This window comes from Hevea brasiliensis, chromosome 17 (genome assembly GCF_030052815.1).
Source record: "Hevea brasiliensis isolate MT/VB/25A 57/8 chromosome 17, ASM3005281v1, whole genome shotgun sequence".
In the NCBI taxonomy this organism is placed as follows: domain Eukaryota; kingdom Viridiplantae; phylum Streptophyta; class Magnoliopsida; order Malpighiales; family Euphorbiaceae; genus Hevea; species Hevea brasiliensis.
The window spans coordinates 15,345,837-15,358,234 of record NC_079509.1 but is presented as its reverse complement, the minus strand read 5'-3'; the positions used below and the strand labels follow the sequence as shown (position 1 = coordinate 15,358,234).

Below are 12,398 nucleotides of genomic sequence, written 5' to 3'. Positions count from 1 at the left end.
GTTAAAGCTGTTGAGTGAAAAAGAAATGGTTTTTGGCTTGCCCAAACTTGAGAGTCTTGTTTTTTGTGAAGGATGTGTTTATGGAAAACAAAGTAGAAAGTCTTTTCCTGTTGGAAAGGCTTGGAGAGCCTCTAAGTGTCTTGAGTTAGTGCATGCAGATTTGTGTGGGCCTATGAATATAGAGTCTCTTGGTGGTAGTCGATATTTTTTATTGTTTACAGATGATTGCAGCCGTATGAGTTGGGTTTATTTTCTAGAAAACAAGTCCAAGTTTTGATAGATTTAAGAAGTTCAAAGCAATTGTGGAAAGAGCCAGTGGTTTGTTAATAAAGACATTGCGAACAGACAGAGGAGGTGAATTTGTTTCAGCTGAGTTTAATTTTTTTTGTGAGGAAAATGGGATTTGCAGGGAACTTACAGCACCATACACACCAGAGCAGAACGGTGTAGCTGAAAGAAAGAACTGAATCAGGTAGAGATGGCGAAGCATGATGCAAGCAAAAGGTCTTCCTATTTATTTTTGGGCTGAAGCTGTTGCAACAGCGGTATACGTTCTCAATTTGTCTCCTACAAGAGCTGTTTGTGATCAAACACCGTTTGAGGCTTGGATAGGTATAAGGCCAACGGTAAGCCACTTCAAAATTTTTAGTTGTATAACTTATGCTTTAGTTAAAACTCATTCTATAAAATTTGATGAAAGGTCTGAGAAATATATTTTTGTTGGCTATTCTTCTCAATCCAAAGCATTTAAGCTTTATAATCCTATTAGTGGCAAGCTAACCATCAGCAGGGATGTAGTTTTTAATGAAGATGCAACATGGATTTGGAATGAAGAAAATAAGGAGGGGCATATACAAGTGTTAGAAGATAATATTGAACCACCACTGAATCCAACACCAATTTCCATTTTGATATGTTGGAAGTAGCAATCCATCCGTCCCTACAAGCAATGATTTATCATCTTTGAGTTCGTCAAGTGAAACTCCTCCAAGGAAGTACAAATCCTTGCAGGAAATTTATGCTTCTTGTACTTTTGCTTTGCTTGTTTCAGATCCTATTTGCTTTAAAGAAGCTGTAAAAGAGAAAGAATGGTGCAAAGCTATGGAAGAGGAGCTGTTGGCTATCCAGAAAAATCAGACTTGGGATTTGGTAGACTTACCAGAAGGAAAGAATGTTATTAGGCTCAAATGGGTGTTCAAAACCAAGTATCATGCAGATGGGAGCATTCAAAAACACAAGGCGAGGCTGGTTGTAAAGGGTTATTCTCAACAACAAGATGTCGACTTCTATGAAACATTTTCTCCAGTTGCACGCTTTGAAACAGTGAGAACCTTTTTAGCCTTAGCTGCTCAATTAAATTGGCCAATATACCAATTTGATGTTAAATCTGCTTTTTTGAATGGTGACTTGGAGGAAGAAGTTTATGTCTTACAACCTGAAGGTTTTGTAGCTAATGGCAATGAAGATAAAGTGTACAGGTTAAAAAAGGCGCTTTATGGCTTAAAGCAAGCACCACGAGCATGGTACTTCAAAATTGATTCCTATTTTCAGGAGAGTGGATTTAAAAGAAGTGAAAATGAGCCAACACTTTATTTGAAGGAAAATGGTAAAGATGAGTTTTTGGTGGTATGTCTTTATGTTGATGATATGATCTATATGGGTTCTAATGAGTTGATTATTGCTGAGTTTAAATCTTACATGATGAAGAAATTTGAAATGACAGACTTAGGTTTATTGCATTATTTTCTTGGTCTTGAAGTGAAACAAGTTTTTGATGGGATCTTTATTTCACAAAGAAAATATGCAATGGATCTTTTAAAAAAATTCAATATGTTGAACTGCAAAGTAGAAGCTACACCCATGAATGTCAATGAAAAGTTGAGTCGAGATGATAATGCTGAATTTGTGAATGCACCATATTTTAGGAGTCTTGTTGGAGGTTTGAACTATTTGTGTCATACTAGACCAGATATTGCTTTCTCGGTTGGAGTTGTGTCCCGGTTTATGCACAATCCAAGCAAGCTGCATCTTGGAGCTGTCTTGGAGCTGCAAAGAGAATTTTGAGATATGCAGCAGAGTTGGGAATTTGGTACTCCAAGGTATCAAATTTTAGACTGACAGGTTACACTGACAGTGATCATGCAGGTTGTATGGATGATAGAAAAAGCACATCTGGTTTTCTGTTCAATCTTGGGTCAGGTGCAATTTCATGGAGTTCAAAGAAGCAAGAAGTGGTAGCTTTGTCATCATCAGAGGCAGAATATATTTCTGCAACAGCATCAGCTAGTCAAGCAGTTTGGCTAAGGAGACTTCTTGCAGATTTCAATCAGAAGCAAGTTGGAGCTACAGAGATCTTTTGTGATAGCATGTCAGCTATTGCAATGACGAAGAATCAAGCCTATCATAGCAGAACAAAACACATCGACATTCGTTATCACTTCATTAGGAATCTTGTTACCAGTGAAGACATTGTGTTGAAGTTTTGCAATACAAAAGAACAAGTTGCTGATATACTGACAAAGGCACTTCCGCTGAAAAAACATGAGAACTTCAGAAAACATATGGGAGTTTGTAACTTTGAATCAAGGGGGAGTGTTAAAATCTGATTCAAAGTTTGACCGAGTATTTCTATGATTTGTTAATTTATTTCCTTTATTTAAGCAAGTTTCTTACTGTTGAGAATAAATAGCAGTCGTGAAATTTGATGCCCAAATTTTTTGCTTTATTTATTTTATTAAAGCCTATAAATAAAGACACTTCTTACTTATTTTTCAGGTAACATTAAATGAAATAAAGTCCTCTTTATGTGCTCTGTTTATCTCTGTTTTTATTCACTTTTTCCAACAAATTGAAGACAAAAGCTTCTAAAATTGCTATTAAGGTCCCTTGCATTTGGAAATAAGCAAAACGCGTGTCGATTTTCTCGTCTGAGTTCCCTCCTAGGGTTCTGGAGCTGCAGAATTTCTACTCATTGTCTCCAATAGTGGCTTGTTCATGATCCGGGTGGCATAGCTTACAGCAAACTTTGTACTGTGCAATTTTTTTTTTTTAAATTTTGCTCCCTAAAATCAAATGTATCACAACATGCTCTATCAAAATTTCTACCCAATTTTTCATTGAATAGAAATTTTCTTACAGAAATCACATTTACTAACATAAATATGTAAACCCGTGATATGATATAAATTATATCTTACGTTCATAATAGATTAAATTTAAATAAAAAAAAAAAAAGCAAATCCAACCCCCGAATCAAACTAGAGACCAGCTTGAATCAAACCTAAAACGTATCCGAGTCACAATTCAGCGAACCAAATTTCTTTTTTTCTTTAGTAACTTTCTTCTTATTGTCATCATTAATTCATTTGTATAGATAAAAAAACAATATGCCTGAATTATTAAGGCCTATATAATCAACAATTCTCAACAAAATATGCATTTTGCTAAGGTAAGCTGTATAGTGTTTTGTTCACTATGTCTGACTAATAATATATCCAGCATTGAAGGGACTTCTCCCTTCGTTGGATTCTTGGAGAAGCTAAAAAGATTGCTCACGAGTTAGTTAAAGCATTTAGCGATGTTGATTATGTTACTCGGTCAGAGCCTTTCTTAGCTCTGCGTTGTTTGGATTGTTATGTTACAGGAAATCATTTCTGAGAATGAAAGTTATAATTCTTAAAGAGATATTGCAAGATAAGATTTTATTTTATTTTATTTTATTTTATTATTATTACTTTTTTTTTTTTGTAGATTTCAGCAGCAACCCAAAAACACCAGATTAAGAACAAGCTCATCAGTCTCTGTGAAGTCCACCAAAGAGACTTCATATTTTTCATCGAAGTTACTCTTGCCAAAAGTAAGAACTCCTCTGAGAGTTGATTTCACAGAGTAAAGGCACTGAAAACCCACAGGAGTATACTTTTAACAGATGCTGAAATTTGTTGGTGCTTCAACCACTATAGACCCAGATCCATCCATTAATCAACAGATCCAGGCTTCATTAATCTAAAACAAGCTAAAACATCAAACACAACCAAAATAAATTAACAAAAAAAACAAAGTAGACAGGACAGATCTTACCAGACTTGGTGTAGAAGTTGATAAAACAAAACCAAGAACAAGCTAGGGAAGGGAAGGAAACAGCTGGAGATCACTGGTATGGGAGGTCTCGGGAAAAATTAGCTAGTCTATGCTTTTGAACAAAGCAAGCAATCATGCCCAATCCCCCCATACCCATAACTCCCAGCAACCCTCTCCCTTTCCCTCTTATCCTCTCTCTATTCATGTGTTTACATAGATCTGAAAGAGAAAGGGAGAAATTGAAGGAAGTGGATGGAATGGGTGGCGTAGGCAAGACGATGACCCGAGATTAGACAAAGCCTTCTTTTTCTTCTTGCCTAGCCACCCATCTCCATGAACTTCCTCCAACCCTCTCTTTCTCTCTTCCAATACACACCAAAAACAGATCGGCTCCCATGGTAATTGCTTAGCAGTTGGAGAGATGGTTTCTATATACCACAACAAGGTAGAGACTAACTTTTAATTATGGGAAGTGTTGGGGATAAAAATATAATTAAACAATTGTAAAAGTGGATGTTGTTTCTCAAGGGCATTGTCGGGACCTGTGGAAAATATCGTAACTTAGGTGGCATTGCGATGACGCGTTTAAGGACCACCAAAAGCAAGGCCATAAAAATTTGAAAAAGATAAAAATAAAAATGAAATTCAGAATCAACGTTCATTCGATGCACACGGCACAATAATGATTATTAAGACTTTTTAGCTCGTTTCACATTGAATTGAATTATGAAGGTTTAAATTATTTTTTTAAATAAAAATATTATTTTAAATATTATTAAAAATAATAATTTAAAAAAATTATTTTATTATTTTAATATTTTTATAATTAAAATTAATTAAAATTAATTTTTAAATATATTTTATTAATATATTTAAAAAATATTTTTTTCAACAAGAATTTCAAATGAGCCCCGTGTCAATTTGAAATACAAGTGAAGTAGGAGGTTAAATAAAACTACGATTTTGTGCAATTTTTCAATTACGTCCTAAAATTAAATTTTTTTATAAAAGATATTTTAGGTGAAATTTGCATATTAACTTTTATATTTTTAAATTTATATATTTATTTATTGATATTTTAATATATATATATATATATATATATGTGAAAGTATTTAAGTGTTTTTAATTATAAAATAATATAATATAATAATAAAATTTTAAATTAAATTCTTTTAATTTAAAAGTATATATTATATTAAAAATATTAATAAAATAAAAATATTATAATTAAAATAATAAATATTGTAGAATATAGAGATTATTTTATAATAAAATTTATATTATAAATTTATCATATTGTTTTGATATTTTTAATATAATTAATAATAAATTAAAAAAATAAGACAAAAGAATTAATATATAGATTTATTTAAACATCAATTATTAAGTAAATGAATTTTAAAAATATACAAATTAATATCAGATAAAAAATATATAAAAATTAATATGTATATTTTACTAAATTATCCCTGACTTTTTAAGGGAATGTTAGACAATGCGCCAAACCACATTATAGCAAACTAAGTTCTCCTTAAATTAAAATCTGTGATTCAATCCGATAGTCTGATTTAAACAGATCTTAGAAAAAATAATATATTTACGATCTATTAAAAGTAATATCTACTTTTACGAATTGCTAAAATATATCTTAGATCTCTTTTTGTTATTATAGTTGTCATCAACTATGTAAGCATTTATTATAAGGATGCATATAAAATTTCATTAGATTTATTTTTGATAATTGAAATTATTTTACTGAATAAAAATATTATTTTAGATGTTATTTAAAAAAATTATTTTATTATTTTAATATTTTTATAATTAAAATTAATTAAATTTAATTTTTAATTATTTTTTAATATTTTTTAATTAATATATTTAAAAAAATAATTTTTTCAATGATAATTTGTATAACAATATCAACCGAGCTCTCAATTTGAGAGCAATTCCCATTTGATTTGAGCTGGGCTTAAACAATTTTAATATATTTTACCCCACAAATCGTTGATCAAATTCGATTTTATAACTGTAAGCATTCGTGGAAAAAATTTTTGATTCAATGAATAAAATTTTTTTACTTTTAAATCAATGGATACTAATAATATAATGAATAAAACAGAACATTAAGTGTGTGGACTGTGGTGCAGAAGCTTTGCTGCTCTGGAGGTACAGTAACATGCTGTATCTGCACTTCTACTAATAACTATTAAGCTATAAGCCTGAAATACACATAACGGAGCTCCATATCTCATAAAACAGGCAATCAACCTCAGTGCTGAGAATCACTTTCTTTGGACTTGGCTTGGCAAACTCCTGACCAGCCTCCATCTGCTTTTTTCTATTCTCCACAAGATTCTCTCCAACTTTTCTGTGGTTATTGTTCACAAAACAAGATCAATAACAAGCACATGCTTCACATGAAATCTATAATTGCAAGATTTATTAACAAGGAGCTATAATTAATAGTGCACGAATGTGTATCTGTCTTTAAAATTTAACACTTTTTATATAAAACCATTGCATCTCTTGAGAAACGAAACGAATCCAGAATATATTTGCTTAAATCCCAACACTTTCTTTGAATAATCAATCTGCATTTCTGCATAGAGAAATTGAATGGGAATCAATTAAGGTGAAAATGAGGGGAATATCACATCACAAATGATTTCTCAGGAATAAACATCAGTAAGCATTTACTGATCTGCTTTCTAACAGAAGACACGAAGATTTAAAAAAAAAAAGGGTGAATAAAATCCAGAGATCAAAATCAATCATACGAATATACGGAAATCATAATAAAAAAGGAAAGAAGAACCTTAGCCAAAATGAAGTCAGAAATGAAGGATATCTATGGGAAAGGGAGAAGGAGATGCAAATGATTGGAATTGGAGGTTTCGGAAAGAATTTCTCAGAAATGAAAACTGATCCTTTCCAAGACCTTCAGATCCAAAAACTTGCATCAACACTCTCAGCCTTTCCCTCATTCCTCTCATAGATTAGTAGAGTTAGTAGAGTAGGCAGCAAAGTAGGTAAAGATGAGAGAAGGGAAAGGGAGCAAGCGCAGGAAATCACCGGAATGGGCGGAGTTGGAAAGAAAATCAATCAGATGTCCTTTACCAACCCGTCCACTACCAGAAATTTCATGCAGCCCAGCTTCCTTTCCCATCACATAAACACAAATTAATTACTGATGACAGCCTAATCTAATCATATTTATATATGCAATTGGTCAAAGTTTCAAATACGCGTTTTCCATGGCTTCGGCCTTTGGGAAAAGGAAAATTGCACGCGGATTCTCTCCACTATGCTCCAAAAATCTTTTAGTATTTATTTTTCCTTTTTTTTTTTAAAAATTTTATATTCAATATAAATGTGTCTATAAATAATTCAAATCCATATAAAGATGTGCTTTTTAATAGTTAAATCTAATTTTTTATATTTAAATATTTAATTTAATAATTATTAAATTTATTCTCCTACGCCTTCTAATCTATATTAAATCTATCTTTTAATATATTAGATAAACAATACACGTGGCGGTGATAAGAAGAAGTTGGTAAACTTCAACGTTTGTCTTTGAATTTTAGCTCTTTTACGAATATTGTCACTCTCAAAAAAACAACATTGCCTCTTAAGTTTTAACGTCTAGTTTAAATTCGCTGTAAAAAAAAAGTCTAATTTAAATTCCTCCAAGAAAAAAAATTCTAATTTAAATAACATTAATCGGTTATCAAAAGTTTTTAATTACTGAAATTTTTTATTTATATTTAATTTATTATAAATTTAAAATATAAATATATAAAAATTATATATTTAATATGTAAATTCCATTATATATTTTATATTTAAAGTTTATAGTAAAATAAATTTAAATAAAAAAATTCTTCAATTACCAAAAATAATTTCTTAATTTTTCTCGATAGATTATTAGAGTTCTTGGCATATATTCTTCCAAAAAAAAGTTTTTGTTACGATTCAATCTATGAGCTGGACAGACACTAAGACCTGGGCCAGCTTAAAGTTTTCGAAACCCGTAGTAAGCCTAACTATTTCTTAACATCCTAAGGCCCATATTAAGCCCAATTTCAAGAAACTAACCGAACAGAGTCCGGCCATAACATGGATCACCGAACGGGGAGTTTTTGACATACTCGACCTGTAAACACAATATGTATCAACTTGGGGAGCTCAACTAACCTTTCACATACTCATCATGTCATAAAATCAAATGGGAGCTCAGCTCTCTCATTCAATCTAATCATACATGTATTTAATAGATTTACAGATCTAACATGGTATTATATTACAGACCCAAATCAAATAAAATACTTTTAACACATACGAAATTCTAGAATTTAGTAAAATTATATAAAACATAACAGATATTACTATATAACCTGCGAATGAGAGAGGCAGATTAAAACTAAACAAAAACTCTCCTGTATCCTGAAAAAATAAGGTGAACAGGAGTGAGCGCTCGAATCAAAGAATAAAATACTGATTTTAAGTATAATTTCTATAGCTATCTAAGGCTAGTGCACCCTAAGGGATGGAATGCAACACCTTCAAAGATTTCATACAAGTCACATCATAGATAACAATAAGGTAATTTAGAACACTCACACATCCAAATAATGTTCAAACAATATATATATATTCCTTGGTATCAGAGCCTGGGGGAGAAAAGGCTCTATTTAAGGTTCGGATTCACGTTTAAACATTTTTGAGAGGTTGGTAAGATGATCTTAAGGTAATAAGACAGCTTCTTTAGAGGTGTAAACAGGCCTGGGTTGTAGTCCCGTCTTTGTAAACCGAGAAGGGCGTGTTTAGGGCAGTGATTCCTTTGGCGATTATCTCACTTAACTCAAAAGATCAACCTAGAAAAATTCTTTAAGTACGAATCCAATTTTATGTAGAACAGTTTCTTCTTCAAACTCTTCTACCTCGTTCTCTTAGTCGAGAAAGATAGTTAATAGTGAAGAAATAATAATAAAAAATTTTGAAAAATGTATCGATAATTGGAAAATTTTGAAAGTACAAAAGGATCAGATCTATCAGACTACAAAACTCAATTTTTTCAAAACTGATTTCATAATCAAAACTGAAGAAAGAGATCTTTAGATTACAAAATCCTTTGAGACGATTTCTCTTCTGTCTCAAAAATCCTTACAAAAATACCCTGAAAAACAATACAAATACATCCATATAAGTTTAGTCCAAGTTGGAATTAAATCGCTTACAAAAGAAGAATTGAACACTTCAATCCTAGCAGTTTTTAGAGATACTAAGTTCATAAACTTTCAGGACTCCTTGCTTAGTTCAGTCGAGTCTAGTTTGTGCAGTGGACCAATATCTTTTGATTGCTATCCAAATCTTACTGTTTCGTTAAACGACAGTAATATTACAAAATCCCTTATTTTACAAATCAAAACTCACAATTACAAAATGCTTAAAGGATCTATTCCTCTCGCACTGATTTACAAAATCTATTACAAAGCTATGGTTTCTGCTTTTGCTACAAAACATAAGTTTCAAAGTAAAAGAGGAGAAACTTTACTTTTACAAACTGATCTTACAAAATCCAACACTGTACTCCCTAGATCTATCTAATGGAAGGACATAATTCTACCAGAAGAATGGGTCTTAGAAGGTGCAATAGAACCAGAATCTTTAAAAATAGTTGAGCCAAACGTTCAACTAAGGCAAATAACCCAGTATGACGATAGAAGAGTCAGCCTTAGCTTTAACAGAAGCCTTAGGCTTTCAGATGATTCCTCAACATCCAGTACTGTAGACATAGGAATAGTATCTTGTATACCTTCTGTCATTAGTTTGCCTATTACAAAACCAATTGGAATATAAAATATTCAGCCTAGGTATTCTACTTCAGACTTACCTAGCTTTTCTAGGTTTTCTACTTCAGAAATACCTAGATCCTCTATACAAAACGTAGATTACTCTACAAATATTCCACATCCAATTTATACAAATTTACAAAACGAGTCTGTTCAGGTTGAAACCCAAACAGAGTCATAACCTACATCTCCTACCTTTTCAGCCATTACAGAAAATGTAAACCATGAACTTAATGTGCTTGAAAAAGAATTTGAAGTGGACAAATAATATTTGCATGATGATTTTTATTCTCCTAAAAATCATAAAAAGCAAATGTGCTTTTTCAAAAATTTCAACGATCAAAGGAAAGAAATTCAAAAGGAATATTATGACCTTATATACCAACACAAAGTTCATATTCTTTTCTTTGATTGGTTTGAGATATATGCTAAACAGCATAACATTTCATATCCATTTTTCAAAACCCCAAAAACTTTCAAAAAATCAGATCCAGTTTCAAAACCTTCTCAAATTCCAAAACCTAAACAACAGGAGTTAGAAGACAACCAATCAGAGTTCATCGCGGCTTTAAAAGATCTTCTAAAAAAGACAGAAGAAAAATTGTCTGTTAACCCTGTCACTGTTAGAAACAAAGTTTCTAAATGGGAAATTTCAGATGATAGAAAAATACAATCTGAACATCCTCCTCTTAGGAAAGTAAAAATTTCCCACTTAGAACAAACAGTAGAAGCAGCCCCTTGCAAAATTTCAAATGAAAATGATTATGTGAATATAAAAAACATTGCTCTACAGAATAATTTTACAAATGTCCATTTGCATACCATAGGTAAGCAATTACAAAAAATGGAACAAAACTAATAGGCTACAGTTTCCCAAATTGAAACTAAGCTAGATATAAAACTGAAAAACCCAATCTTCAAACCATTTCAAGTTTCCAAAAATAGTCAAAAAGATTTACAAAACAACATCAATTCTGAATTTATCCAAGCTTTGAGAGACATGAAAACTATGCTAGAAGCTTCAACTTCTACTCCAGTAGCACCTGAAACACCTCAAACTTGCCAAAGGAGTGTCAATATAATGAGGAAAAATTAGATTCAGATGTCCAAAGCCAAGAAAACTAGTCTATCCAAACTGAAGAAATTCAGTCTTTAAAACCTTTACAAATCAATAAACTTTATTGGCCGCGGGTAGCAACACCCCTCCCAATAATAGCTCCAGACTTAGGCATAGAAAATAGAACTAAAATTCTGACCCAGTCTAAATTCAATGCCTCTACTGTCTATGAATGAAACATAGATGGTATGTCTGAATATAACATCTTGAATTTGCTCCAACAATTGACCATGGCAGCAAATGCTTATAAAACCCAAATTGGAATGTAACACCCCTATTTGTATTGCCTGGTTTATTTCACTGTTCCGAGTGACCGGTGTCAGTCCGGACAATTAAGGGGTTTAGAACCACTCTTAAGACAATTAGATAAGCTATAAAAACAAATAATTAATAATTGTCAATTAGTTAAGTATAAATAAGAAAAATAGAACATAAGAAGTTAAACGAGCCGAGAGTCATAGCGATGGGTGACTTTCTTATGAAGGACTACGAAGTCATTTTAAACTCAAAATTTGAACCGTAAAATGTGACGCTGCGGTCCTTAGGACTATTATAAACACAGTGGAAAAGAGAAAATCACTAAAAAGAACTGTTAAGTCAGTCAAATAATTAGGTCAGAGAGCTGGAAGGAATATTGAATTATTTGCAAACCGGGATGAACCGGCGAGGGGCAATTTGGTTAATTGACCCTGAGAGCTGACTCCTGACCTAACTGTCAAATAAAATTGGAGAAAAGAAAATTTCCAAATCGAGAATTAAATTAAAGAACTAATAGAAAAATAAAAAGAAAAAAAAAAGAAAATGAAAAAGTTAAAAAGGTGATGACATCATGCATGACATCATGCATGATGCTATAAAAATAATAATTAATATATTTAATTAATTAGATTTTTGGTCTTCCTAAAGACATAAAAACAAAAAGAAAAGAAGAAAAAAAAAAGATCAAAAGTCTCCTTCCTCACCTTGTTGCCGCCCCACTCACCCTCATTCCTCCATTGTTGATCCTCCATTAAAGCTTGCACTCAAGCTTTGAAATTCTTACTAAACCTCAACTTCTCCCATAATTGCTTCATAAAAACTTGTTCTAGTCACTTGAGAAGGAGATTGGTCATCAAAGAAAGAAGAAAAAAGGAAAGTTTAAAGACACCTAACAAGGTTAGTGATTTAAGATGCAAAATTAGTTTATTTGTTGTGTTTTTAGCTTGATTAACTTGTAAATAAACTTAAAATGAAATGAAACAAATTGTTGAGGGACTAAGCTGAAATTCGGCCAGCACGTGTATGGGGTTTTATTGCATGATTTGAATGGTTTGAATGGGTATATGAACTTTAATTAGTTGAAT

At 31.8% G+C, this 12,398-nt stretch overlaps 2 long non-coding RNA genes across 2 annotated transcripts; both read right to left on the bottom strand.

Moving 5' to 3' along the window:
- Positions 1-3,302: 3,302 nt before the first annotated feature.
- On the bottom strand, positions 3,303-5,058 carry LOC131175386 (uncharacterized). The gene is made up of 2 exons (XR_009145547.1): positions 4,081-5,058; positions 3,303-4,005 (listed from the first exon to the last, which is right to left on the bottom strand). It is a non-coding gene; the product is annotated as an uncharacterized LOC131175386 (long non-coding RNA).
- Positions 5,059-6,118: 1,060 nt separating this feature from the next.
- LOC110663440 (uncharacterized) lies at positions 6,119-7,360 on the bottom strand. Its single transcript, XR_002496543.2, has 2 exons — positions 6,899-7,360; positions 6,119-6,682 (listed from the first exon to the last, which is right to left on the bottom strand). It is a non-coding gene; the product is annotated as an uncharacterized LOC110663440 (long non-coding RNA).
- Positions 7,361-12,398: the final 5,038 nt, after the last annotated feature.